Below are 6829 nucleotides of genomic sequence, written 5' to 3'. Positions count from 1 at the left end.
CGGGGGGGTGGGGCATACTGAGAACAGGGGATTAAGTACAAGTCTACAGACCAGATTCGAGACTCCCGACTCTTGTTGCCCACCTTGTTCCCAGGCCTTGGTGGCCAGCCCTGTCTAGGAAAGATTAGCCTCAGGGAAAGATCTAAAGTTACTGAGCATGAGTATCCCCCAGTGAATGGCCCCGGCAGATTGTCCGGCAGAGGATCCCATAGTCAACAAGGCCCTTCCCCAGGCACAGAAGCTGCACTAGGTTTTGTATCCTGACTCTGTAACATGAGCTGACACTCATGGATCACCTGAGAGAGACAGAAGCAAAGAAATAGAAACAGCAACCTAGAGAAAAGAAAGGCATGTAGGGAGAAGGAAACTTCAAAAACAAACCATGAATATCCTCAAAGAGATTCATTCATTCATTCATTCATTCATTCATTCATTCATTCATCTTTTCACTCAACAAGGACTACCGGTGCCCCTTGGGCCAAGCATGGTTCTAAGGTGCCGGGAACATGGGTAAGCAAAACAGAGATGTTTGCCCTTCTAAGGGGGGTGGGGTGAGGGAATGGAACAGAACAGAAAACAATGAAGAATATACATAATAAAAAGGAAAATTAAATAGTGAGTTAGAAAGTGACAACTGCTATGGAATAAAGAGTCGGGCAAGAGAAGGGAGACCAGGAATGCTAATACTATAGGCAGAGGTGGGGTGGGAGCGTGGGCAGCTTGCCATATTATCATGGAGGCCAAGGCAGGCCTTACTCAGAAGATGCCATCTGGGCAAAGCCTTGAAGGAGTGAAGGGTTCTGGGAAGAAGGAACAGGTGAGGCCACAGTGCTGAGCTGGGAACACTGAGGAGGCCTGGATGGCTGGAGCAGAGTGAACAGAAGGTAGATCAGTCCATGACAGCGAGGCCAGGGGGAGGGGACATCATGTCAGGCTACATCAGCCACATTACAGGGACACCGGCTTTTCCTGTGAGTCAGATGCAGAGCCACTGAGGTATTTTGAGGGGAATGACATGATATGATATATCTCTAAAGGACCATTCTGACTGATATGCTGATAAGTGAATATTTATGTCTTTTTTTTTTTTTAAGATAAGATCTACACCCAGCATGGGGCTTGAGCTCCAATGTCAAGAGTCACATGCCCTACTGACTGAGCCAGCCAGGTGCCCTGATTCATTTACCTGATTCACATGTCCCGAATATTTATGTAGATAATATACTGATGTTATGGCCACAAAATAAAATTCTGTCGCCATAAAACGGACACCCAGGACACTGAAGAGCATCTTTGGACATTAAAATAATGATAGCAAAAATACAGAAGGTATGACAGAAGAGTTGGAAGACAGAGCTAAGTAAACCTTCCATAAAGGACATCAAAAAGACAAAATATGGAAAAAAGACAAAAAAATGTGAAAAATAAGAGAGAAAAGATAAGGACCAACACCTAAAGAAACAATCCTAGAAACAGACAACAGAGGCCTCTGAGTGAAGGAGATTATCAAAGAAACTGATTTCAGAAAATTCCCTAACACTAAAGCACATGAGCTTCCACAGTGCTCATGCTGGAGGAAAACAGGCCATCAACAAGACATGTCATTGTGAATTGTCAGAACACTGAATGCCATCCTACAGGCATCCAGAGAGAAAAACAGTAATAAAAAGAAGAACCGAGAATCGGAGGGGCACCAGGCTTTTCCACAGAAGTCACATGGGAAGGCTGAAGGCACTGCAGTCACATCCTCACCTCTGGGGGGCAATAAGCAGGCAGAGAACAGGGCAGCAGGCTCCAGAGGGAGTTCAAGATGATGGATAGAATTCTAGAGGATGCGCATAGAAATGGCAGGGTTTGAATTAGTGATAGTTAAGTAGAAAAGCATGTAAACAAACAACAAGATTGCTAACTCCAGGAAAACCTAAAAGTTGTGCCAGTGGGGAGAAGTAAGTCATAAATAGGAGTCCTGGCTAAGCTGCAAACAGGGTTTATATATTCTTAGTTACATCACCATTTAATGTTGATCCAACCCAAATCACAGCATTATACAGAGAAATGGACAACCTGCAAGTATGTGAGTATAATGGGAGACAGTGAGGGAACAGAGCAAAATCTCCATTTTCTACCAGATAAAGTCAATTCAGTAGGCCTAGTACTGAAAAACTGTGAAGTGGTAATATAAATGCTTTATGTGGAAATCTCAAGGTCAACACAAAGAGATTCGGGTTGAAGAACTGAAGGTGGGTGGTTTATCCCTTGAGGAAGGAGGGAGAAGGGGTTGCTAAGAACTGCTGATTTTCATAACAAGCCTGGTGTTAACTATTTAACTTCCTGAGATATGTGCACTGATGGTTTTGAGAAAAAGAAAACAAAACTTAAAAAACTATCATAGCTTCTCAGTCCTTACCCGGTCACAACCTAGTCCCACATAACCTAGGCAACCTAATCCTCAACTCTGCCAGTGCCCTCTGCCTGGACACAGCATACCTATTACCAGTTGGGGGTGAGCCCAAGTTCCTTGGTCTAGCTCAAGTCCTGTCTCCGCCAGACCTTTCAGAGCCTGATGAACCTCCTTTCCTTTCTAATCCACTTAGCAGGGCAACAATTTTCTAAATTAGCATGTATTAATATTACTTACTACATTTGGTTAGCTGGTTCAGGTATGGATCTCTTCTCCCTGAGTAAGTTGCCAACTTCTGGAAGGACTGGCCGATTTTTGATGCCTGGCAAATGTCTATAGTAGGTGCCCAAAAAACATTTCATGAATACACTTAAAAGGTAAAATTCAAGGGGTGCCTCAGTCGGTTAAGCATCTGACTCTTGATTTAAGCTCAGGTCACGATCTTGCAGTTCCTGAGTTCGAGTCCCACACTGGGCTGACTGCTTAGGATTCTGTCTCTCCCTCTCTCTCTGCCACACCACCCCCCATTTCTCTCTCAAAATAAACTTTTTAAAAAGGTAGAATTCAAGGTGAATTAACAGACAGATTTAAAACAAAGTCTGGAGATAAAACTAAGATTAGATTAAAGCTGGGACTGATGATAGAGCTGCCTTCTAAGCTCTGTGGTCTACTTTTTTGGTTAATGTTTAAGTTGACTTGTTTTAATAAAGAGATATTTTGCCCCCAGTGTACTCTCAGGTTTCAAGTTTTGGTGACCTGGGCCTTGGAAAGTAAATGTAGTCTGCCCTAACAAAAACTTATGTGACTTAGAGACTTTGTGCTTGCCTTGTTCTTTTACATTGCAAGACCCTAATCTCTGTGCTTTGAGAAGTTAATTTCTTTAAAAAAAATTTTTTTAATGTTTACTTTTGAAAGAGAGAGAGACAGAGTGCGAGCTGGGGAGAGGCAGAGAGCAGGAGACAGAGAATCCGAAGTGGGTTCCAGGCTCCAAGCTGTCAGCACAGAGCCCGACACAGCATTCAAACCCACGACTGTCATGATCTGAGCTAAAGCTGGACACTTAACTGACTGAGCCACCCAGGCACCTGAAGAAGTTAACTTCTTTTACTGCCAATTGATGAGAGAAGACTGGAGGAGAGAGACTCCTTGGCCCCTTGCTGGAGGTGGGATGCAAACACCGAGAGCAATACAGAGGAAGACCATCTTGAGTCAATGTTCAGAATGAGCAGGTGTCCTTTATCTTAGGCCGGCATTATTCTGTGCCCTTTCGGTCTCACTGTGGTTGCCCTCCACCATTAAATGGGGAAATACTTAGCAATATTCTGACATCTCCAAGAAGGGGAAACTTGGAACTCTCACCCAGTACCCTGTCAATCGGTTCTTAAGTCTTAAAATGTTCAGATCACGGCTCCAGGGTCAGAAGCCTGCAGCCATATCCAGAGATGTGACTCAGCCCCAGCTCCTCATGGCTACAACTCTTGCCCGGTGCCAGTCATCTCCTCAGCTCTGCCAGGCCACAAACCCTGCTAGCAGCGTTGGTGATGCCACTGTTGCCACCTTTTCATTTGTAGGGGGACACTGGTCCTGAAGGTGGTGGTGTCAGCGTAAACTGTGGATATTAATCCTAGAGAAAACCCTCTTAAAGGATTAGCACTTCAGCCAGGACTGGAGCATTTTCTAGTTGGCTTTTCTCCAGTTAGTGAGAGGGAGGAAAGAATGGAGGCAATGGAGACCCACCCAGCCAGGGAGGAAACCCAGCACCTCCAGTGTTCAGGGTAAACTGAGCCACCAGGTCTGGCTTCCATTTAAATTGCCAGAAAACAGATCCTGCCTCTCTTTGGCTCCTAAATGACACAGCCCCCCTCCCTGGCCTCCAGAACATTAGAACGTGCTTCCATGACCTGATCATGACCTGAGCTGAAATAGGAGGCTTAATCAACTGAGCCACCCAGGCGCCCCCAGATTCTGCATTTCTAACTCCTGGTCCACAGGCCACACTTTGAATAGCAAGGGGCAAGACTGAGGAGGAAGAGTGGAGAAAGAGGTGAAGCTAGCGACCACCGGAGGAAAGGTGGGGGAACGCCAAGCTCCAGGGTGACGTGGTCTGGTGGTGCTACAGCTGCACCGTCTCTGGTCTCCAGGGCCCTCTCTGCAGGGCCTTCCCAGGCAGGGCCTCTGTGCCCCACGTGTTGGCTGCAGTGTGGTGCTTTGGTCCTTTCCCTTCCCCTCTCATTCCACAGGACTGGAGCACACAGCTTCCCAGCTGCAGGCTGGAGAAGGGCCAGGGTCCAGAGACCTTTTCAAACCTGATTCTGGCCTCAGCTGGAGCCAACCACCATGCTAGCTCTGGCCGCAATGCCAGGGCAGTTCGGCCGTGGAACAGAATATTCTTCACGTTGGCCCCAGGGATACAGATGGGTTCTCTCCCCTCCCAAACCTCACCCCAGGCACTACGCCCTGATGCCAAATGATTGTCATCACTTTCTCAGACCGCAGCTTCCATTTACTGAGTGCTTACTATGTTATCAGGCTCCGGATGAAGCCTTCTCCCGCATTAACCTAACTGCCATAACTACCCCAGGAGGTAGGACTTGGTTTACCCCCCACTATATGAGGAAACTGAGGCCCTCAGTTTCCGGAGACGTCATTTGCCCAACAGCTCATAGCTAACAGGACTCGGTCGACCTCTCCGACCCTTGGCATTAAACCACAACTGAACTAGTGAGGCCAGGCTAGTTCTAGAGGACACAAGACAACTAAGGGGAGTCTAGTTTAGGACACTGTGAAGGTCAGCAGAAAGCCAGAACTTTCACCATCGCCCTCCCAGCTTCCCTCACCGCACCAGTAGCAGGAGGCTCTTCTGTGCCACCTGGCAGCAGACACAGCACGACCCCAGAGGGAACTTACGGAGTACCTGGGAACTGGGCTCAGTGGCCTGAGTGGAGGATGCCAGGCGGAGACTGGACTCACCAGGCGGCACCCAATCTGCCTGAAGAGTAGCTGGCCTGTCAGGCAGCTGATGGGAGGGTCACTTAGGAACGTCTGAGTCAAACGGTACCAGCCCAACTGTCCACACCTCGGAGGAACAGCACTTAGCATCCTGGTGTGGAAATGCGCTCTCAATGCTGGTTCTCCATTTAATAAACAAAAGTGCCCACAAACACTGTGCTAGACTTTGTGGGACCCTAAGACACTCTCTGCCCTCAATGAAGAAAATTAGCAGGGTGGGTATGAAGGTAACCAGGCAACGGTGGGGACTTCGGTGAACTGGAGAACGCCGCTCAGGTGAGGCTGCTTTCCTACCTCGCTCCAGTTGGTTGTAACCTCTCATAAGGAAGAATATCTATTGATTTTTCTTTTTTCTTTTATTTCTGAGAGACAGAGTGAGCAGGGGAGGGTCAGAGAGAGAGGGAGACACAGAATCTGAAACAGGCTCCAGGCTCTGAGCTGGCTGTCAGCACAGAGCCCGACGCGGGGCTCGAACCCATGAACCATGAGATCATGACCTGAGCCAAAGTCGAGCGCTTAACCGACTGAACCACCCAGGCGCCCCCATCTATTGATTTTTCAAGAAGAGCCCCAAACCAAGATCATGTGAACCTTCTCATTTTTGAAAACAAAATGCAGGCCAACACGTGTGGCGACTAGTTTGCAACCTCCGCTCCTCTGCCTCAGCACCTAACCAGCCCTGGCAGAATGGCTGCAGTCAATATGTGTCTGCCACGGGGACCAGGTGAAGCTCATCCAGAGGCAATGGGCCTGAACCTCCGTTAGACGTAGAACAGCTGATGCGACCGGGATTTTTAGCCTCAGAAATGACCAAAGAGAGAGGCCTAACAGTTGTTGCAGATAAGAAAATCCTTATAAAGCCAGAGAACGTGGCTTGGCAGACACTGTAAGTGGGGAGAGGAAGGCTGCTTTTAGATAAAGTATACATGAGACACATGACCTTGGTCCTCACTGCTACTGCCTATAGCTCTGCCCAACCCCCCATACCCCACTTCTTTACTTGTCCAGGCCTTAAAGGCATCTATTTGGCTTCCATACTTGGTCAGAATTCAGGCTTTGCCTTCATTTGAAAACCAAATGTCCAACCTATTACCTAAGAATATTGTCCAACAGTGTTTTTCCCAAGGATTAAAATGAAACAGAGTATGTAATAAAAAGTNGCTCACGCTGTCTCTCTCTCTCTCCTAGATATAAATAAAAAAAAACATTAAAAAAAAAAGAAACATTCACATTATGAAGGTTTAGATGTTTTCTTTTTTAACTTTGAGAGAGCGAGCACACTGAGTGAGCACAAGTGAGGAAAGGGAGAGAATCCTAAACAGGCTCTGTGCTGCCAGCACAGACTTGGAGCTTGATCTCATGAACTGTGAGATCATGACCTGAGCCGAAGTCGGAGATGAACTGAATGAGCCACCCAGG

This window comes from Crocuta crocuta, unplaced genomic scaffold, assembly GCF_008692635.1.
Source record: "Crocuta crocuta isolate KB4526 unplaced genomic scaffold, BGI_CrCroc_1.0 scaffold15, whole genome shotgun sequence".
In the NCBI taxonomy this organism is placed as follows: domain Eukaryota; kingdom Metazoa; phylum Chordata; class Mammalia; order Carnivora; family Hyaenidae; genus Crocuta; species Crocuta crocuta.
Note: the sequence above shows the minus strand (reverse complement) of the source record.